This window comes from Staurois parvus, unplaced genomic scaffold (genome assembly GCF_062004578.1).
Source record: "Staurois parvus isolate SC_StPar_1 unplaced genomic scaffold, SC_StPar_1.0 ptg000530l, whole genome shotgun sequence".
Taxonomy (NCBI): Eukaryota; Metazoa; Chordata; class Amphibia; order Anura; family Ranidae; genus Staurois; species Staurois parvus.
Window position 1 is genome coordinate 7001102 of NW_028318326.1, and position 24206 is coordinate 7025307.

At 38.4% G+C, this 24206-nt stretch overlaps 1 long non-coding RNA gene across 1 annotated transcript in view; it reads right to left on the bottom strand.

Annotated features, from left to right (window-relative positions):
- Window positions 1-24206, bottom strand: part of LOC149451606 (uncharacterized) — a 127360-nt gene that overhangs the window by 37812 nt on the left and 65342 nt on the right. The gene's annotated exons all lie outside the window — the stretch shown is intronic.

Genomic DNA, 24206 nt, shown 5'->3' on the forward strand with positions numbered 1-24206 from the left:
GCTCAACATGCACAAGCAGGATTGACAAGCTCTAGTTACTATACGTAAAATAATGTTTTGTTTTTGGTGTTTCTTGAATTTTGAAGAAATCTAAGGATGATAAACGCTCAAAGAGAAAATGTACTTCTGTACTTACATAACAATTAAAAATGTGTTTAATAGCAACAACATATATTATATAACATAATATATTAATGTTAAAAATATAGATATTCTTTATGTATAATTTAATGCTGACAAGGATTGAAATCCTGCAGTGCTTGCAAGGTCCCTCTGCTCAAGAAAGCACATGTCCAGGCCCGTCTGAAGTTTGCCACCGAACAGCTGAATAATGCATAGGAGGACTGGTTGAAAGTGTTGCGATCAGATGAGACCAAAATCGAGCTCTTTGGCATCCACTCAACTCGCTGTGTTTGGAGGAGGAGGAGGAATGCTGCCTATGACCCCCAAGAACACCATCCCAACTGTCAAACATGGTGGTGGAAACATTCTGCTTTGGGGATGCTTTTCTGCTAAAGGGACAGGACAACTGCACCGCATCAAAGGGACGATGGACGGGGCAATGTACCATGAAATCTTGGGTGAGAACCTTCTTCCCTCAGCCAGGGAATTGAAAATGGGTCGTGGATGGGTGTTCCAGCATGACAATAACCCAAAACACATGGCCAAGGCAACAAAGGAGTGGCTCAAGAAGAAGCACATTAAGGTCCTGGAGTGGCCTAGCCAGTATCCAGACCTTAATCCGATTGAAAATCTGTGGAGGGAGTTGAAAGTTCGAGTTGCCAAACGTCAACCACCAAACCTTAATGACTTGGAGAGGATCTGCTAAGAGGAGTGGGCCAAAATCCCTCCTGAGATGTGTGCAAACCTGGTGGCCAACTACAAGAAATGTCTGACCTCTGTGATTGCCATCAAGGGATTTGCCACCAAGTACTAAGTCATGTTTTGTGAAGGGGATCAAATACTTATTTCCCTCATGAACATGCAAATCAGTGCATCATTTGTTAGACATGCATTTTGTTTGAATTTTTTGTTGCTATTCTGTCTCTCAGTGTTACAATACACCTACCATTCAATTTTTAGACTGATCATTTCTTTGTGAGTGGGTAAACATTCAAAATCAGCGGGGGATCAAATACTTATTTCCTTCACTGTATATATATATATATATATATATATATATATATATATATATATATATATAAAATTTTTCTTTTTGCTCAGACATACACTTTAACCTTGTACAAGTTCAGAGGTCAGTTTCTAGATTGCTCATATATAGAAATAAACTTTTTATTAATTTGTTTGATTTTTGTGGGACCTTATTACTTACCAGCAAAGTGAGACAATTTCATTTATTCTATTTATGAGACTTCCCCTAATTTTAACTTCAATTTTATCATGTTTTTGTGGTTACTTATAAAATCTAAAATCATTGAGTGAATTTTTCTGTTAATTTTCAACTTTTGTTTCTTTTCATCCTTTGGATTCTTCACCAGTTTATTGTGGCATGTCAATATAAACTTGACATTTCTACAAGCTTCTTGTAATGTCTTGAAAATCGGGTGGATTTTATACCAGCTGTTTTTTTTTAATTAAATATTCAAGTGGTTAATTTCGGCATCAATTAAAATAATTGTGATTTCCTCCCCTCTTCTACAAAGCCAACTCTGTGGGTCTTGAGCCCTCCAATATATGTAAGTTAAAATGATGATCATCTACATGAAAACCTTAAATCCTTAAAAAATAGGAGGTTGAGGGGTGACATGACTTTCTAGCACCTACCCATAATAGAAATATCATTTTTAATAAACCGATCCTGTAACTGTTCATAGATGAATGGTAAGAATATATTTAAGATGTATTTTTGTTGATGATCTCATAATAGCAATGTTTTATCTCAGTGTAAGATTACTGGTCTTGGTTTTAGAAATACCCTGTAAAGTATAGCATTGGCCAGCCGGCCATCTATTCTGATCAGTGCATGCAACCATCGCGGCCGGAGGGCGGAGCCTAGAGCTGACCATGAAGAGGGGAGCAAGAGAGGAGACTCCATCGCTGCATGTCGGATATCACGGCCACGGACCCTAGGTAAGTGCAATAGATGATCAATCTCCTCCCTCTCGCTTTCCCCCCTCTCTCCTCTCTCCCTCTCTCCCCCCCTTCCTCTCTCTCTCTCCCCCCTTCCTCTCCCCCCTCCTATCCCCCCCTCCTCTCTCCCCCCCTCCTCTCTCTCTCCCCCTCCCCCTCCTCTCACTCCCCCCTCCTTTCTCTCCCCCTCCTCTCTCTCTCCCTCCTCTCTCTCTCTCTCCCCCTCCCCCCTCCTCTTTCTCTTTCCCCTCCCTCCTCTCTCTCCCCCCTCCTCTCTCTCTCCCCCCTCCTCTCTCTCTATCCCCCCTGCTCTCTCTCTCTCTCCCCCTCCTCTCTCTCCCCTCCTTATCTCTCCCCCCCTCTCTCTTTACATTGTACACAGATCTGACCCAACAAGGTGTCCTGCTTTTACCGTATATTTCGCTCCATAAGACACACTTGGGGGGAAATGTCTGTGCGTCTTATGGAGCGGCCGACCCAGTATTCCCGCCGCCGTTGTATGTCCGCAGTCTCTGGTAATCTCATGTACTATGTCCACAGTCTCTGGTCATCTCCTGTACTGTGTCCGCATTTGTTCATAGTTTTTTTATTTAGACTATTGTCCATACTTGAAAAAGATCTTGAGGAGTTCTTCCATATAAATTCACAATCTGTATCAAACTCTGGCACCCTTTGGTGCACTCACAAAACTTACTACAGGATATACGCAAACTAGAAATGCAAAATAAAGCTCAAATCGATCAAACCACCTTGTATACACTCTCCAGGCTAAGGAACGAATTATGCTCCTTACTAATGTACCAATTTGATAGACGTATGCAAAGATTAAAACTCAACTACTACTCTAATGGAAACAAAGCAGGGAAATACCAAATGAATATAATGAAATCCCTGCGTACTAGAACTAACATACTGTATCTTATCAACCCAAATGAAAAAAACTAAAATCACTAATCCTCAAGAAATAGCAAATTAATTTGCTAGTTACTATTGTAATGACTTTTGGGACTGTTTATTATATAAAAAAAATATATTATATTATTTCAAATTAGGATCCCAGTTGACTGTTAGGGGTTAACATTCTTGAGTGAAATTTTCCTAGACATTTCAAGAGGTTCCCACACAGACTCCACATTGAAAGAGGTGATGCAAGGGGGGATGAGATAGATATCACTATTTGAATTTCTACAGGTGAGCCAACACACCAAACCAAAAGGACAATGATGAGGTGGAAACCCATTGTCTGAAAGCTCTCACAAAACCTCAGAAAGTGTGATGAACAAACAAACTTTTTGAGATGTCACAATAGCTATTGAATAGGAAGGTTTAACTCAGTCTCTTCTATTTACCCTAATTCTCAAACAATAGGGAAAGCAACTAGACATTCTTTCAGTCACATAGCCTCAAACTGTGTATGCAGCAGAAGGTGAAACCTGGGTCATTCCAGATACAAAGAAAAATGTGGTTTATATCAATGGAAATCTTGTAAAGGGTATATTTGCACACACCAAAATATATTCAACAAAGTTGGGTATTGCATACCACTCAACTAAGTTTGAAGTGATGAAGAAGAAGATGATTTGTGAATTGGGGTGAATTTTATATTTACAAAAGAAATCAGCTATTCCAAAACAGTTTAAATATCAGGAAAATGAGAAACCAAATGTATTTACATCTTTCTATGGTCCTTATCGAAGAGTTAGTAGTGAAATCAACTATACTTGAATAGGACATATATTTGATACATAAAGACATTTTGTTTCTATCACTACCACTATATACTGCACTATACTCACTTGCTACCTGCGGCCATTTTGCTGAGAACTTCCAGCTGCCATTTCGAAGGAAGAGATTTCCACCAGAGACGCTGATGCTCAGTTAAATTTTGGGAGTGGTGATACTGTTAGAATATTGTAATTTTCTTTGATATTTCCAATTTTCTAAAGACTTATAGCATTGTATTTTGTGGTTAGGAATATATTAAAGTTATATATATATAATTATTACTATACTGTTTGACATTGGTATTAGATTATATATATTGCATATTAATTACTTTGTATTGTTGTTGTGGTGCAATTTATCAGAAAGACCTTCTTATTTCTCTATGGCCATGAGAAATGAGAACTAATATCTGAAGCACAATAAGGTTACACTAATCCCTCAAAATTTTATCTTCCGTTTAAATTGATAATCACATATTGTTTGATAACATAGAAATTAGCATATTATATTTTTGATTGTGTGTACGAGTATATATTCATCACCAGTATTTTGCGTTTGTATTAATATATATATAAATTTTGTACATAAATAAATTTATTTATTTATCAAAAAGGCAACTTTTCTGTATATGGTACGAAATCATACTGGTAATAGGACTCAAGGTAAATTATTAAGTGGTGATCAAATTATTAAGGTGTCCAAGTTATTGGTTTATTAAATATTTGCCGTATTATAACAGCTGGAGGCACTGCAATAGTTTATTTAAGGGAGAGGACACCACCCTACGTATTTAGAATAAATTATTACATAAACCACCACACTATGATTTGCTTTATAACCTAAATCTAGACAAATCCACTCTCCAACCTTCTATGGAAAACATACAATCATTTTTATCACAAATTCGCTAACCCACTCTTTCAAAATCACAACTAAGTATCTTAAACTCCCCTATCCCATAATGAAATAAACAGAACAATAAAAAAACTACCCAATGGCAAAATTCCAGAACCAGATGGACTTTCCAGCGAATACTATAAAATATTCAAAAATACCCTGAGCCCTCATCTAAACCAACTATACACTGACGTGTTTTCTTCCGCCTAATTACCTTCCAAAATGCTACAAGCATTAAATGTAACAATCCCCAAATCAGGTAAAGATCCAGATAACCCACAAAATTTCAGGCCTATTTCTTTATTAAATACTGATATTACGATTTACACTAAAATTATAGCGTGCAGACTGGTCAATATACTCCCAGATATGATCAAGCCTGATCAGTTAGGCTTTACTAAAGGTAGACAAACATCTGACGCAACCCGGAGACTAATCAACATAATTCATTACGCAGACTCACATAAAATTCCCTCCTTATTACATGCTCTGGACGCCGAAAAGGCTTTTGATAGAATACACTGAACATACATGTTCCAAGTACTGCATAAATTTGGATTTTCAGGAAGAAATATTAATGCTGTTTCAGCACGTTTTCTCAAATCCTTTCGCCCAAGTCTATGTATTTAACATGCTATCCAAACCGTTCTTAATTATGAATGGTACCAGACAAGGATGCCCAGTGTTGCCACTAATTTTTAACCTATCATTTGAACCTCTTACTGAAACTTCAAGAAACAATCCATATATACATGGCTTCTAGAGATGAGCGAATTATTCAAAAATTCGATTCGGCTGATTCGCCGAATTTGCGGGAGAAATTTGATTCGATGCGAATTTATTCGCCGCGAATTTAACTTATTAAAAGGGTTTCTAGGCTTCAGAGAGCCTTTATATTAGTGCAGAACACTGTACCTTTAATTTAAATGCCCTTGGAGTCTGCTGGGGAAGAGAAATAATACTGTCAGTCAGTATGACATGCAGATGAGTGCCGTCGATCTTAGAATCACCGCACACTTCACTCATTTGGGCAGTCACGGGGCACGACGAAGAAGAAGAAGAATGAAACGAAGAATGAGAAGAAGAATGAAAAGAAGAATGAGAAGAATGAAAAGAAGAATGAAAAGAAGAAGAAGAAGAATGAAAAGAAGAAGAAGAAGAATGAAAAGAAGAAGAATGAAAAGAAGAATGAAAAGAAGAAGAAGAAGAATGAAAAGAAGAAGAATGAAAAGAAGAATGAAAAGAAGAAGAAGAAGAATGAAAAGAAGAAGAAGAAGAATGAAAAGAAGAAGAAGAATGAAAAGAAGAAGAAGAAGAATGAAAAGAAGAATGAGAAGAAGAATGAAAAGAAGAATTAAAAGAAGAATGAGAAGAATGAAAAGAAGAAGAAGAGGAATGAAAAGAAGAAGAAGAAGAATGAAAAGAAGAATGAAAAGAAGAAGAAGAAGAATGAAAAGAAGAAGAAGAAGAAGAATGAAAAGAAGAAGAAGAAGAATGAAAAGAAGAATGAAAAGAAGAAGAAGAAGAATGAAAAGAAGAAGAAGAATGAAAAGAAGAAGAAGAAGAATGAAAAGAAGAAGAAAAAGAATGAAAAGAAGAATGAGAAGAAGAATGAAAAGAAGAATTAAAAGAAGAATGAGAAGAATGAAAAGAAGAATGAAAAGAAGAAGAAGAAGAATGAAAAGAAGAAGAAGAAGAATGAAAAGAAGAATAAAAAGAAGAAGAAGAAGAATGAAAAGAAGAAGAAGAATGAAAAGAAGAAGAAGAAGAATGAAAAGAAGAAGAAGAAGAATGAAAAGAAGAATGAGAAGAAGAATGAAAAGAAGAATTAAAAGAAGAATGAGAAGAATGAAAAGAAGAAGAAGAAGAATGAAAAGAAGAAGAAGAAGAATGAAAAGAAGAATGAAAAGAAGAAGAAGAAGAATGAAAATAAGAAGAAGAAGAATGAAAAGAAGAATGAAAAGAAGAAGAAGAAGAATGAAAAGAAGAAGAAGAAGAATGAAAAGAAGAATGAAAAGAAGAAGAAGAAGAATGAAAAGAAGAAGAATGAAAAGAAGAATGAAAAGAAGAAGAAGAAGAATGAAAAGAAGAAGAAGAATGAAAAGAAGAATGAAAAGAAGAAGAAGAAGAAGAAGAAGAAGAAGAATGAAAAGAAGAAGAAGAATGAAAAGAAGAAGAATTCCAGTACAGCAAAAAGTGTACCTGCAGAGAGCTCCGCTATTTCTGACAGTTCTCTGACAGTTCTGACAGTTCAGTTACAGCGGTTGAAACATTGTATCTATTTATTTCCGAATAAAAACATCTGTATCCTAAATGGAAACAAATAGATACAATGTTTCAACCGCTGTAAATGAACTGTCAGAACTGTCAGAGAACTGTCAGAAATAGCGGAGCTCTCTGCAGTGACACTTTTGCCGGCTGATCGGGGAAAATTCGATTCGTGCATCCGAAGTTTGCTAAAATTCGGATTCGATGCGAATCGAATTTTTCCTAATATTCGCAACGAATTCCACTTCGCCAAGTTCGATTCGCTCATCTCTAATGGCTTCTATATAGGTAATAACCACCACAAAATAACTCTCTTTGTGGATGACATCATTTTATTGCTAACTAATCCCTTCTTCTTTAGCATAAATTCAACAAATTCTTATACAATTCAGTAATACTTCATATTATAAAATAAATGCATCTAATATCCTAAATCAAATGACTAAACATGAGCTATCCTGGTCTGGAAGACTGGCTGCATTTAAAACGTTCATATTGCCACAGATTTTCTATCTATTTAGATCAATTCCAATCCCAATTAAATCTTCACATCTAACAAAACTACAATATATGCTTAAAAAATATGTCTGGGGAAATATGAGACCTAGATGCTCACATAATATATCAATTAAACACAAAATAATAGGAAATGGGATTTGTTGACATTAGGGACTGTCACAAAGCATCATTATTAGACCAACTTAAACATTGGTTTATAGTTGAAGATGATACAAAATGGGGTGACATTGAAAAAACTCTAGCCTCTACTACAGATTTAAGCACCATACTACTAGCGAGCTCATGGCAAAGGATTCCCACTAGTAAAACAACACCAACTATACAAGCCTCAACTGAAGCCTGGAAATCCTTAAGCTCCATGCCTATAGATCCTCTCGGAATAAGTCCTCTTCCTATACCTATAACAGCCTTAGAAGTCGTAATGCCTAGCATAGATATCTTGAATTGGAAACATAATGGAATATGCGCAATACAAGATATTTGTGTTAAAAATGATATAAAAATTTTTGAATTCTTTATGGAAGAATTTAACCTCCTCCCTCCTGAAAAATCAACCTATACATGCATCAGTCATTGCCTATCGAAACATCCAGTAAAAACAATGCATATACCCAGTATCTTTACAGTTCTATAGCACAGCTACTCCTAAATCAGGTGGTATAACACTATTTTATAACATTCTACAATGTAAATCAGAATTTAATAAGACTACTCTCTTAATCAAGTGGGAAAAAGACTCTAAAGAACAGTGGGAATGTGCATTTGGGAATGTGATTTCAACTACTAGATATGTTAACTAGAGATGAGCGAAGAAATGAAAAATTCGATTCGGCTGATTCGGCGAATTCCAGTGTGAAATTCGATTCGATGCGAATTTCTCCGCTACGAAGATGACTTATTTAAAGGGTTTCTAGGCTTCAGAGAGCCTTTAAATTAGTGCAGAACACTGTACCTTTAATTTAAATGCCCTTGGAGATGAGGAAGGAGAAGGAGAAGGAGAAGGATGAGAAGAAGGAGAAGGAGAAGGATGAGAAGAAGGAGAAGGAGAAGGATGAGAAGAAGGAGAAGGATGAGAAGAAGGAGAAGGATGAGAAGAAGGAGAAGGAGAAGGATGAGAAGAAGGAGAAGGAGAAGGATGAGAAGAAGGAGAAGGAGAAGGATGAGAAGAAGGAGAAGGATGAGAAGAAGGAGAAGGATGAGAAGGAGAAGGATGAGAAGGAGAAGGATGAGAAGAAGAAGGCTGAGAATAAGGAGAAGGATGAGAAGAAGGAGAAGGATGAGAAGAAGGAGAAGGATGAGAAGAAGGAGAAGGAGAAGGATGAGAAGAAAGAGAAGGATGAGAAGGAGAAGGATGAGAAGAAGAAGGATGAGAAGAAGAAGGATGAGAAGAAGGAAAAGGATGAGAAGAAGAAGGATGAGAAGAAGGAGAAGGATGAGAAGAAGGAGAATGATGAGAAGAAGGAGAAGGATGATAAGAAGGAGAAGGAAGAGAAGAAGGAGAAGGAGAAGGATGAGAAGAAGGAGAAGGATGAGAAGAAGGAGAAGGATGAGAAGAAGGAGAAGGATGAGAAGAAGGAGAAGGATGAGAAGAAGGAGAAGGATGAGAAGAAGAAGGATGAGAAGAAGGATGAGAAGAAGGAGGAGAAGGATGAGAAGAAGAAGGATGAGAAGAAGGAGAAGGATGAGAAGAAGGAGAAGGAAGAGAAGAAGGAGAAGGAGAAGGATGAGAAGGAGAAGGATGAGAAGAAGGAGAAGGATGAGAAGAAGGAGAAGGATGAGAAGAAGGAGAAGGAGAAGGATGAGAAGAAGGAGAAGGATGAGAAGAAGAAGGATGAGAAGAAGGATGAGAAGGATGAGAAGAAGGAGAAGGATGAGAAGAAGGAGAATGATGAGAAGAAGGAGAAGAAGGAGAAGGATGAGAAGAAGGAGAAGGATGAGAAGAAGGAGAAGGATGAGAAGAAGGAGAAGGATGAGAAGAAGGAGAAGGAGAAGGATGAGAAGAAAAAGGATGAGGAGAAGGAGAAGGATGAGAAGAAGGAGAAGGATGAGAAGGAGAAGGAGAAGGATGAGAAGAAGGAGAAGGAGAAGGATGAGAAGAAGGAGAAGGATGAGAAGAAGGAGAAGGATGAGAAGGAGAAGGAGAAGGATGAGAAGGAGAAGGATGAGAAGAAGGAGAAGGAGAAGGATGAGAAGAAGGAGAAGGAGAAGGATGAGAAGAAGGAGAAGGATGAGAAGAAGGATGAGCAGAAGGAGAAGGATGAGAAGAAGGAGAAGGATGAGAAGAAGGAGAAGGATGAGAAGAAGGATGAGAAGAAGGATGAGAAGAAGGAGAAGGATGAGAAGAAGGACAGTTCTGTGACAGTTTCTGTCTATTTCTGACAGTTCTGGGACATTCACTCCATACAGCGGTTTCAACCGCTGTATGGAGGGAATGTCATAGAACTGTCAGAAATAGACTATTAATGACAGTTCTGGGACTGTCCTTCCATGCAGCGGTTGAAACATTGTATGTATTTGTTTCCATAAATGGATCCATTTATGGAAACAAATACATACAATGTTTCAACCGCTGCATGGAAGGACAGTCCCAGAACTGTCATTAATAGTCTATTTCTGACAGTTCCATGACATTCCCTCCATACAGCGGTTAAAACAGCTGTATGCAGTGAATGTCCCAGAACTGTCATAAATAGTCTATTTCTGATAGATCTGGGACATTCACTCCATACAGCTGTTTTAACCGCTGTATGGAGGGAATGTCATGGAACTGTCAGAAATAGACTATTAATGACAGTTCTGGGACTGTCCTTCCATGCAGCGGTTGAAACATTGTATGTATTTGTTTCCATAAATGGATCCATTTATGGAAACAAATACATACAATGTTTCAACCGCTGCATTGAAGGACAGTCCCAGAACTGTCATTAATAGTCTATTTCTGACAGTTCCATGACATTCCCTCCATACAGCGGTTAAAACAGCTGTATGCAGTGAATGTCCCAGAACTGTCATAAATAGTCTATTTCTGATAGATCTGGGACATTCACTCCATACAGCTGTTTTAACCGCTGTATGGAGGGAATGTCATGGAACTGTCAGAAATAGACTATTAATGACAGTTGTGGGACTGTCCTTCCATACAGCGGTTGAAACATTGTATGTATTTGTTTCCATAAATGGATCCATTTATGGAAACAAATACATACAATGTTTCAACCGCTGCATGGAAGGACAGTCCCAGAACTGTCATTAATAGTCTATTTCTGACAGTTCCATGACATTCCCTCCATACAGCGGTTAAAACAGCTGTATGCAGTGAATGTCCCAGAACTGTCATAAATAGTCTATTTCTGATAGATCTGGGACATTCACTCCATACAGCTGTTTTAACCGCTGTATGGAGGGAATGTCATGGAACTGTCAGAAATAGACTATTAATGACAGTTCTGGGACTGTCCTTCCATGCAGCGGTTGAAACATTGTATGTATTTGTTTCCATAAATGGATCCATTTATGGAAACAAATACATACAATGTTTCAACCGCTGCATTGAAGGACAGTCCCAGAACTGTCATTAATAGTCTATTTCTGACAGTTCCATGACATTCCCTCCATACAGCGGTTAAAACAGCTGTATGCAGTGAATGTCCCAGAACTGTCATAAATAGTCTATTTCTGATAGATCTGGGACATTCACTCCATACAGCTGTTTTAACCGCTGTATGGAGGGAATGTCATGGAACTGTCAGAAATAGACTATTAATGACAGTTGTGGGACTGTCCTTCCATACAGCGGTTGAAACATTGTATGTATTTGTTTCCATAAATGGATCCATTTATGGAAACAAATACATACAATGTTTCAACCGCTGTATGGAAGGACAGTCCCACAACTGTCATTAATAGTCTATTTCTGACAGTTCCATGACATTCCCTCCATACAACGGTTAAAACAGCTGTATGGAGTGAATGTCCCAGAACTGTCATAAATAGTCTATTTCTGATAGATCTGGGACATTCACTTCATACAGCTGTTTTAACCGCTGTATGGAGGGAATGTCATGGAACTGTCAGAAATAGACTATTAATGACAGTTCTGGGACTGTCCTTCCATGCAGCGGTTGAAACATTGTATGTATTTGTTTCCATAAAATGGATCCATTTATGGAAACAAATACATACAATGTTTCAACCGCTGCATTGAAGGACAGTCCCACAACTGTCATTAATAGTCTATTTCTGACAGTTCCATGACATTCCCTCCATACAGCGGTTAAAACAGCTGTATGCAGTGAATGTCCCAGAACTGTCATAAATAGTCTATTTCTGATAGATCTGGGACATTCACTCCATACAGCTGTTTTAACCGCTGTATGGAGGGAATGTCATGGAACTGTCAGAAATAGACTATTAATGACAGTTGTGGGACTGTCCTTCCATACAGCGGTTGAAACATTGTATGTATTTGTTTCCATAAATGGATCCATTTATGGAAACAAATACATACAATGTTTCAACCGCTGCATGGAAGGACAGTCCCAGAACTGTCATTAATAGTCTATTTCTGACAGTTCCATGACATTCCCTCCATACAGCGGTTAAAACAGCTGTATGCAGTGAATGTCCCAGAACTGTCATAAATAGTCTATTTCTGATAGATCTGGGACATTCACTCCATACAGCTGTTTTAACCGCTGTATGGAGGGAATGTCATGGAACTGTCAGAAATAGACTATTAATGACAGTTCTGGGACTGTCCTTCCATGCAGCGGTTGAAACATTGTATGTATTTGTTTCCATAAATGGATCCATTTATGGAAACAAATACATACAATGTTTCAACCGCTGCATTGAAGGACAGTCCCAGAACTGTCATTAATAGTCTATTTCTGACAGTTCCATGACATTCCCTCCATACAGCGGTTAAAACAGCTGTATGCAGTGAATGTCCCAGAACTGTCATAAATAGTCTATTTCTGATAGATCTGGGACATTCACTCCATACAGCTGTTTTAACCGCTGTATGGAGGGAATGTCATGGAACTGTCAGAAATAGACTATTAATGACAGTTGTGGGACTGTCCTTCCATACAGCGGTTGAAACATTGTATGTATTTGTTTCCATAAATGGATCCATTTATGGAAACAAATACATACAATGTTTCAACCGCTGCATGGAAGGACAGTCCCAGAACTGTCATTAATAGTCTATTTCTGACAGTTCCATGACATTCCCTCCATACAGCGGTTAAAACAGCTGTATGCAGTGAATGTCCCAGAACTGTCATAAATAGTCTATTTCTGATAGATCTGGGACATTCACTCCATACAGTTGTTTTAACCGCTGTATGGAGGGAATGTCATGGAACTGTCAGAAATAGACTATTAATGACAGTTCTGGGACTGTCCTTCCATGCAGCGGTTGAAACATTGTATGTATTTGTTTCCATAAATGGATCCATTTATGGAAACAAATACATACAATGTTTCAACCGCTGCATTGAAGGACAGTCCCAGAACTGTCATTAATAGTCTATTTCTGACAGTTCCATGACATTCCCTCCATACAGCGGTTAAAACAGCTGTATGCAGTGAATGTCCCAGAACTGTCATAAATAGTCTATTTCTGATAGATCTGGGACATTCACTCCATACAGCTGTTTTAACCGCTGTATGGAGGGAATGTCATGGAACTGTCAGAAATAGACTATTAATGACAGTTGTGGGACTGTCCTTCCATACAGCGGTTGAAACATTGTATGTATTTGTTTCCATAAATGGATCCATTTATGGAAACAAATACATACAATGTTTCAACCGCTGTATGGAAGGACAGTCCCACAACTGTCATTAATAGTCTATTTCTGACAGTTCCATGACATTCCCTCCATACAACGGTTAAAACAGCTGTATGGAGTGAATGTCCCAGAACTGTCATAAATAGTCTATTTCTGATAGATCTGGGACATTCACTTCATACAGCTGTTTTAACCGCTGTATGGAGGGAATGTCATGGAACTGTCAGAAATAGACTATTAATGACAGTTCTGGGACTGTCCTTCCATGCAGCGGTTGAAACATTGTATGTATTTGTTTCCATAAAATGGATCCATTTATGGAAACAAATACATACAATGTTTCAACCGCTGCATTGAAGGACAGTCCCACAACTGTCATTAATAGTCTATTTCTGACAGTTCCATGACATTCCCTCCATACAGCGGTTAAAACAGCTGTATGCAGTGAATGTCCCAGAACTGTCATAAATAGTCTATTTCTGATAGATCTGGGACATTCACTCCATACAGCTGTTTTAACCGCTGTATGGAGGGAATGTCATGGAACTGTCAGAAATAGACTATTAATGACAGTTGTGGGACTGTCCTTCCATACAGCGGTTGAAACATTGTATGTATTTGTTTCCATAAATGGATCCATTTATGGAAACAAATACATACAATGTTTCAACCGCTGCATGGAAGGACAGTCCCAGAACTGTCATTAATAGTCTATTTCTGACAGTTCCATGACATTCCCTCCATACAGCGGTTAAAACAGCTGTATGCAGTGAATGTCCCAGAACTGTCATAAATAGTCTATTTCTGACAGTTCTGGGACATTCACTCCATACAGCGGTTTCCGGCAAAAAGTGTATGTGCAGAGTTCCTCTATTCTGCAGATACACTTAGAGGAGCTCTGCAGATACACTTAGAGGAGCTCTGCACATACACTTTTTTCCGGTTTGGAATTATTCTTATTTTCATCCTACTTCTTCTTCTTCTTCTTCATCCTCATCCTCATCCTCTTCTTCTTCTGAGGATGAGGATGAAGAAGAAGAAGAAGAAGAAGTAGGATGAAAATAAGATTAATTCCAAGCCGGCAAAAAGTGTATGTGCAGAGCTCCTCTAAGTGTATCTGCAGAGCTCCTCTAAGTGTATCTGCAGAATAGAGGAACTCTGCACATACACTTTTTGCCGGCTTGGAATTATTCTTCTTTTCATCCTACTTCTTCTTCATCCTCATCCTCAGAAGAAGAGGATGAGGATGAGGATGAGGATGAGGAAGAAGAAGAAGAATGAAAAGAAGAATAATTCCAAGCCGGCAAAAAGTGTATGTGCAGAGTTCCTCTATTTCTGACAGTTCTCTCACAGCTTCTTCACATGTACAGCGGTTGAAATATCTGTATCCTAAATGGAAACTAATAGATACAAATTGTATCTATTAGTTTCCATTTAGGATACAGATGTTTCAACCGCTGTACATGTGAAGAAGCTGTGAGAGAACTGTCAGAAATAGAGGAACTCTGCACATACACTTTTTGCCGGCTTGGAATTATTCTTCTTTTCATCCTACTTCTTCTTCTTCTTCTTCTTCTTCTTCTTCTTCTTCTTCATCCTCATCCTCATCCTCTTCTTCTGAGGATGAAGAAGAAGAAGAAGTAGGATGAAAAGAAGAATAATTCCAAGCCGGCAAAAAGTGTATGTGCAGAGTTCCTCTATTTCTGACAGTTCTCTCACAACTTCTTCACATGTACAGTGGTTGAAACATCTGTATCCTAAATGTAAACTAATAGATACAATGTTTCAACCGCTAAACATGTGTTCCTTCTGTCAGAGAACTGTCAGAAATAGCGGAGCTCACTGCAGGGACACTTTTGCCGGCTGATCGGGAAATGTTCGATTCGCGCACCCGAAGTAGGCAAAATTTCGGTTTCGACACGAATCGAATATTTCCTGAAATTCGACTCGAATTCCGGTTCGCCTAGTTCGATTCGCTCATCTCTAATGTTAACCTTTGGGAGCTAACGCACACAATTTCCACAAGATGGTATCTAACTCCTTACTAAATGGCCAAATTCTCAGAACAACATAGTCCTCAATGCTGGAGAAACTGTGATCAGATTGGTAATCTATTACATATATTATAGACATGTAAAAATATTAGAAGTTATTTGTATAAAGTCTTCAACATGAAATCGGAAATGACTTTCTATATTAAAACATCCAGATTCTACCCTAGCCATTTTGAATATAAATATAGATACATATCCAATCCATTATCGACTCTTAGTGACACATATTCTTCTAGCATCAAGACTTACCATTACTAGACACTGGAAAAAGGACTTGGCCCCTTCTCTAAAAGAAGTAATTGAGCTAGTCCAGACCCACTTCATCTATGAGAAATCTTTAGCTTACCTAAACGATAGAATTACTAAATTTGACAATGCTTGGAAACCCTGGTCCAACTGGTTCAGAACTGTAACCTAAGATATTATTATGTTTAACCTTTTTTTGGATACTCTAAACTGATAATTTCGTGGAACTAGTAGGACTGTTAGGAATTATTCAATATTTCCATTTTTCTCTTTGTTGCAACACCTATACTGTGATATTGCGTAGCTTTTCACTGTCCTATTTTTTTTTTTTTTATTGTTGTTGTTGTTGTAACTATATTTGTAAAACCAAATAAACATTTATTATGGAAAAAAAAAAGAATGTGAACACATTTGCAGAGTTTCTGAAAAATTAATATATAAATAATTGGTATTATTAAAACATTTGATTTTATTCAATTGGGAAAAGGCAAAAGGCCATATATGTGTCATACATACTGTATATAGTGCACAAAGACCAAGCCATATCTGCAGCCATCTTTGGTTAAAATTCCCCCATCTAGAAACACGAGCCCATTGTTGGTAACTATTGTTTAGTTGAGGACCAACGGATATCTGAATTATTATCTGAACTATGTGATATACAAAAATAGTAGGTATTTGGACAAAACAAAAAAATTTACTAGTTTTTGTAAAGGAACTTAAATTGGTACCTTTTTTGAATATGTATTCCAGTGTATATACCTAAATATGGAGCATACTTAGGAATGTCCTTACAACAGCAATTATGCAACCATTAATAATCTCAAATAATCCCACGCTTAATTTTTTAACACAACAAATACACTGCTCAAAAAAATTTAAGGTACATTTTGAAAACACATCAGATCTCAATGGGGAAAAATATTATTCTGGATATCTATGCTGATATGGACTGGGTATATGTTAAGGATGCCCCATCGTTTGATGGAAATGAAAATTATCAACCTACAGAGGACTGAATTCAAAGGCACCCCAAAAATCAAAGTGAAAAAATGATGCAGCAGGCTAGTTCATTTTGCTGAAATTTCATTGCAACTCAAAATGTTACTCCGTAGTTTGTATGGCCTCCATGTGCTTGTATGTATGCCTGACAATGTCGGGGCATGCTCCTAATGAGTCGATGATTGGTGTCCTGGGGTATTTCCTCCCAGATCTGGACCAGGGCGTCACTGAGCTCCTGGACAGTCTGAGGTGCAACCTGGCAGCATCAGATGGACAGAAACATGATATCTCAGAGGTATTCTGTTGGATTTAGGTCAAGCGAGTATGGGGGGCAATTCAATGGTGTCAGTTCCTTCATCCTCCATGAACTGTCTGCACATTCTCACCACATGAGGCCGGGCATTGCTGTGCACCAGGAGTAACCCAGGACCCACTGAACCAGTGTAGGGTCTGACAATGGGTCCAAGGATTTCATCCTGTTACCTATTGGCAGTCAGGGTGCCATTGCCCAAACACAAAAGTTGGCCACACAGGCAACGATATAGCAGATAAAATCCTTTATTGGAATCCTTTACAAACAATGTAATAAGAACATCACAGCTCCAAGACTGAACAGAAGAACAGTAAACGCATTTCACACAAACACGTGCTTAGTCATTACTGATTTTCATTTGTCAGAAACAGCTTTAAATAACATGTAACAACTGATCACAATTTAGCAAATTAGTTTAGCTCAGAAATAACCTGACATGTCATTGAAACAATACATCAATAAAAACATTGATCCATAGCTATACAAAGACTGACAAAGATAAAAAAGAAGAACCTCTGATATGTGCCTTACCTCAGGAAAAACATAAATGTATCAAATGAGACCTTATTTAACCGGTTCCCACCTGGCCAATAGTACAAAGGCAGTCGGCAAAACACCTCGTCCCTCCGGGTGGATGCCATATGGCGTCCCTTCAGGCATGCAAAGGGCTCCTGCCCGCAGGGCCGTTCTGCGGCGCGATCTGTCACCAGCCATGTACCTCGGACACGGCCGATGATAGATCTGTGTACCGGCCCCGTTTCCAGTACCATGTGACCTGCTGTGACCAATCACAGCAGGTCACATGACAGTTGTATACAATGCATGGCTTCCTTTCATGCCATCCATTGTATACTAGTGTGTCTAGCTGTGAATGGTCACAGCGATCACATGCACAAGCTGGGCCAATCACAGTCCAGCTGTGTCATGTGATTAGCCGTGGCCAAATCACAGCTAAGCACAAAAAAAAACCTTGAATGAATCGATGTCATTCAGGTAAATGCTTGCTTATAGCAAAGTGATTCTTTGCTATAAGCAAATTGTGTAAAAAAAAAAAATACTGATCACTTCCCCAAAGTAGTGAAATATGAAAAAAAAATCTTAAAAAAGAGAAAAAAATGTAATAAAAAATTAAAACTAATTATACAACAGGGGCTATCATCATTGGCACACACCTGGAGCGGTTCATTTGTTTCTCCAGTCAGGGTGCCATTGTCTATTCTATAGAGGTCCACGGATATGCTTCCCCAGACCATCACTGAGCCACCACCAAAACGGTCATTCTAAACGATGTTACAGGCAGCATAACATTCTCCATGGCTTCTCCAGACCCTTTCACGTCTGTCACATGTGCTCAGGGTGAATCTGCTCTCATCTGTGAAAAGTACAGGGCACCAGTGGCGGACCTACCAATTCTGGTGTTCAATAACAAATGCCAGTCAAGCTCTATGGTGCCGGACAGTGAGCACAGAGCCCACTAGAGGACATCAGTCCCTCAGGCCACCCTCATGATGGCCTGCTAGAGGTCATTTTTTAAGGCTCTGGCAGTGCTCATCCTGATCCTCCTTGCACAAAGAAGCAGATACCTGTCCTGCTGATGGGTTAAGGACCTTCTATGGCCCTGTCCAGCTCTCCTAGAGTAACTACCTGTCTCCTGGATCCTCCTCCATGCTCTTGAGACTGTGCTGGGAGACACAGCAAAACTTCTGTCAATAGCATGTATTGATGTGCCATCCTGGAGCAGTTGGACTGCCTCTGCAACCTCTGTTGGGTCCAGGTATCGGCTCATGCTACCAGTAGTGACACTGACCCTAGCCAATTGCAAAATTAGTGAAAAACAGTCAGAAAAGATGAGTATGGAAAAAAAGGTCAGTGGCCTTCACCTGTAAAATCATTCCTGTTTTGAGGGTCATCCCATTGTTGCCCACCTAGTGCACCTGTTGTTAATTTCATTAACACCAAAGCAGCTGAAACTGATTAACAACCCAGGAGTTTAATTGACTGGATGCTATAGTCTGATTAATAAGTGTTCCTTAAATTTTTTTGAGCAGTGTACTGTCCACTCATCAAATACAAATGTGCTCCCAATATCCACTTGCTGTTACCCCTTACCTCCACACATTGACTGCTGACTTCCTCATAGGATCCTATGAAGAAGTCATGCTGTTCATGATGAAACACATCAGGGGCGTGGTTACATGACATCATTATGCCGGAAGTACCGGGTCAGCCATTTTATTTTATTTTATTAAGGATGTTTCTCCTTAAGGGGGCAATGTGGATTGTTTTAAACAAGCGATTACAGAATTTGTGCACATTCCTTGTAAGTATATTTGAAAATAAAGTGAGTGTTTGGAGTTACTGCACTATGAGAGGTTTTCTATTCTTTCCCACATCTCACTGGCATGTATGAGAGTCTTAAAAAACATTCAGTGGAGGCTGCTAAGAGAATTACCCATATACAGTTGTGTTCAAAATAATAGCAGTGTGTTGAAAAAAGTGAATAAAGCTCAAAATCCTTCTAATAGCTTTTATTTCTGTACACACAAATGCATTGGGAACACTACACATTCTATTCCAAATCAAAACATGAAGAAAAATATATCAGATTTGTGTTGTTCCTCTAAAAAAATTGAAGAGAAGTGAATATTAGACTGTTCAAAAAAATAGCAGTGTTTGTATTCTTCTTTACAAACTCAAACATTCACTATATAAACTGAAAAATGTGTGAAGATTTTGCTTTCCTTTGAATCACTTAATTAATATTTAGTTGTATAAGCACTGTTTCTGAGAACTGCTGTACATCTGTGTTGCATGGAGTCAACCAACTTCTGGCACCTGTGAACAGGTATTCCAGCCCAGGATGATTGGACTACATTCCACAGTTCTTCTCTATTTCTTGGTTTTGCCTCAGAAACTGCATTTTTGATGTCACCCCACAAGTTTTCTATTGGATTAAGATCCGGGGATTGGGCTGGCCACTCCATAACGTCAATGTTGTTGGTCTGGAACCAAGATGTTGCACGTTTACTGGTGTGTTTGGGGTCGTTGTCTTGTTGGAACACCCATTTCAAGGGCATTTCCTCTTCAGCATAAGACAGCATGACCTCTTCAAGTATTCTGATGTATTCAAACTGATCCATGATCCCTGGTATGCGATAAATAGGCCCAACACTGTAGTATGAGAAACATCCCCATATCACGATGCTTGCGCAACCATGCTTTACCTTCTTCACAGTGCACTGTGGCTTGAATTCAGTGTTTGGGGGTCGTCTGACAAACTGTCTCCGGCCAATAGACCCAAAAAGAACAATCTTACTTTCATCAGTCCACAAAATGTTGCGCCATTTCTCTTTAGGCCAGTCAATGTGCTCTTTGGTAAATTGGAACCTCTTCAGCACTTGTCTTTTTTCCAACAGTGGGACTTTGCGGGGGCTTTTTGCAGATAGTTTGGCTTCACATAGGCATCTTCTAATTGTAACAGTACTCACAGGTAACTTTAGACCTTCTTTGATCTTCCTGGAGCTGATTGTTGGCTGAGTCCTTGCCATTTTGGCTATTCTTCTATCCATTCCAATGGTAGTTTTTCGCTTTCTGGTGTTGGTTGCCATTTTAAAGCATTTGCGATCATTTTAGCTGAGCAGCCTATCATTTTCTGCACTTCTTTATATGTTTTCCCCTCTCCAATCAACTTTTTAATCAAGGTACGCTGTTCTTCTGAACAATGTCTGGAACGACCCATTTTCCTCAGACTTTCAGAGAGAAATGCACTGTAACCAGCATGTACAACATTTGCTGCCTTCCTTCCTTAAATAAGGGCAATATTTGCCACCTATTTTTCAAAGAATGAATGACCTCACTAATAGAATTCCACACTGCTATTATTTTGAACATGCCCCTTTCAATTAGTGATTCAATTACACAGAATCAGCAGCATGCATGTCATGACTGTTGGGTCTGTTGGATTTCTATTACTCTACTACACCTGCTAGTAAATTATTTGCCATGTAGAAATATCATTTCTACCAAAAACAGTGATTGATCAGGTTAGTGATGTCTGACTGCTATTATTTTGAACCCAACTGTAAGTGGGAAGGCTGTTCTTGACCAAATCTAATAAATGGTCAATGAGTAGAGGTAAGGAGCAGTATTGACTGGTGGAAGCGCATTGATGTGTAACAACAAATGGATATTGGGCGCACGTTTGTGTTTGATGAGTGGACATTACACTGATTTGGAGCACGGGAAGATTTATATTAATTGTCAGAGTGGACTATAAGGATTGTTTAATTAATATATTATTTTGCACTTTATGAATTTATAATTGGATATCACCAAGTTATCATGTATTGTATATTGTTGATGGTGTTGTTATGAGATATATTTATGAATCAAAATTTTAGTTTATTATTAATATATTTGGTTGTGCAGCACATTTTGGGTATTGTGAGTTATGCAACCATTATTTCTTGATCATCATGTTAACCGCTTTAGCTCCACCCATAGCAGAAATACTGCTACAGGGCAGCAGCGGTGCACAAAATCAAGTATATATACGTGATTTTGCATATCCGGGTAGGGGGCGCACGCGCCTTATACGCGCTGCCATTCACGGCCGCGGCTGTCAATCACCAGGTCCCAGCTGGTGATTACTCGCCGCCGCCTGGTGATTGCCGAGGATCTCCAATGGGGGGAGAACTGTTAGTAAAAAAACAGTTCTCCTCCCTGTCAGCTCCTGCACACTGCTTTGCATGGCTGTGCACAACACAGCCATTCAAAGCAGTGTGCTTACAGTGAAGCACAAACACAGCACACAGTAAAATAGCACACAGGTTACTCTTTTATTGCCCCACATCTTAACCCCTTTGTGCGCAGTGCCATTAGTACAGTGTCAGTGCTTTTTATTAGCACTGATCACTGTATTGGTGTCACTGGGGGTGTCAGTGACACCAAATCAGTTCCCTCCAGTGTCAGAATGCCCACCACAGTCCTGCAGTCCTGCTATAAGTCACTGATCACCACCATTACTAGTAAAAAGAAAATAAATTTGAAAAGCCCAGTATATACCGCCATTTGTAAACGCTATAACTTTCACGTAAACCAATTAATTTACACGTATTGGGATTTTTTTTTTTTTTTTTGCAAAAGACATGTAGCAGAATACATTTTTGCCTAAATTTATGATGAAATTTGACTTTTTAATTTTTTTTACTGGACATGTTTAATAGCAAAAAGTCAAAAATATTGTTTCTTTCTCAAAATTGTTGGTCTTTTTTTTTATAGCACAAAAAAAATTAATAACGCACAGGCAATCAAATACCACTGAAAGAAAGCTCAATTTGTGGGGGAAAAAAGGACATAAATTTCATTTGGTTGCAGCATTACATGATCGCGCAATTGTCAGTTAAAATAATGTAATGCCTTAACGCAAATATAGACTGGTCAGGAAAGGGGGTAAATCATCTGGAGGGCAAATGGTTAATGAACACAAGGAACTTGGCGTTCATTTACAAGTTGTTGCGTCATTCTGGCAATATAAGACATAACAGAGCGCCAAGTAAGCAGACAGTAACAGCAGGTAAGACATGAATTCATTCTTCCTTTTTTCATCTTGCAAATTGTATTTTTTTTTTTATTAAAATATCTTTCTTTCTCTCCCTTTGCCAGGATCTTTACATTAAGCTGTTGAGTTCTGGGTATACCAGATTTTAGTTCAGGAACATTTTAACTTGATATTGGTATTCTTAGTGTTATTTCAGCAATTTGGCATGATAAGGTTTTCAAAGAGTTTTTTGTGGAATAATTGTTATGTTTATGGGATATCTTCAGGATAAATTAATTCTTACATTTGGGGGTACCCTAAGGAAAAGGAATATATTTTGTAAGCTTAGGTTATGTTTAAAGGGTATCTTGAGGTTAAGAATTATGTTTCAAGGGATTAGGTTAACAGGGTATTATGCCAAAAACAAAAATGTTATATTGTGCAGCTTATAATTCTTCACTGTGGTGATAATACTAGTTTTCTTTTTTTTAGTCTTTCTTTCATTTACGTTCACCTAGTTATCTGGCCAGTAAGTCTGTTATTTTCAACAGAGCAAGTTGTTCAGCAAAAATGGCAGAGTTTTGAGACAAATTATTTAATGCTGACAGGGCAATATTCAACAATGGTCAGCATTCATTCATTTATATAAAATCTTTATCCCAAAAGAAAGAAAAACCGTTGCTGTAACTGCTGAAAAAGTGTTAGCTGGAGTTTGGCTGTAATTTGTTAGTCAAGTCCATCTAAACCCGCTAATGTGTCTAACTGTACATTACACTTTCCCCATGCAGATTAACAATGCTACTGTCCAAACGTTGCTCTGTTGTTCCTCCAAGAAAAGTGCAGACACGCTAAGATAGAAAGTGTGTTATTGACTAGATCATCAGGTAAAAAGAAAGGAAAACAAGCCTAAAAAAAAGAAAACAAATGCAGCAACTACATTTAAGGATTGGTAAGCTGCAGTGTATTAAATTTTTTTTTATAGGTTTAATACAGCTTTAAAGTTATAGTTAAAGTGTTACTAAATCCAAAACAGTAAAATTAGTCTGTATATGCAGTAAAGCATGCTTGATATACTCACTTTGGAACCAAAGGAGTTAATCCTCTGCATTGTTTAAAAAGGCTGTTTGATCCTGACTTTTCTGATCCTCCCCTTCTTCCAGTGTCCCCCTCTTATCTCCTGATAAGACATATTGTGTGGAGACACTCTGCACATGCTCAGTTTGTTGTGTATTGCTAGAGAGGTTTTTTTTTCTTGGGAGAGTGCATGTAATCAGCACATGGTCAACCAGCGCTGTCTAGACCAGCCTTTCTCAACCAGGGTGCCCAGGCACCCTGGGGTGCCTTCAGGCTTCTTCAGGGGTGCCTTGGCAAAATACTTAAAAACTGCCCAAAATTGTATACAGGCCAGCAGGTGGATCAAGCCTGCCTTTTAGTTACACAAAGCCACAGGTTTTTATTGAGCACTTTTTACAACCTGCCAGCTGCCAGCATCCTAACAACCAATTACATCATTAGCTGATAAGGAGGATGTCGAGCGTCTGCACAGAATCCTTGTTTGCCCCTCTCCATCAGTAGTGGGGTCACATTAGCAGAGTGAGGGAGAGAAACTGAAGGAGAAGAGGCACATCGAAATACTAGTCAGTACCAGTGTGCAAAAGTTTATTTACTTTGGAAGAATAATTTCCCTCTAATGTTGGGTGTCATACACGTGTGAATGTTGCTGAGTTATGTAAAACTATTAGAATAATTTTTTA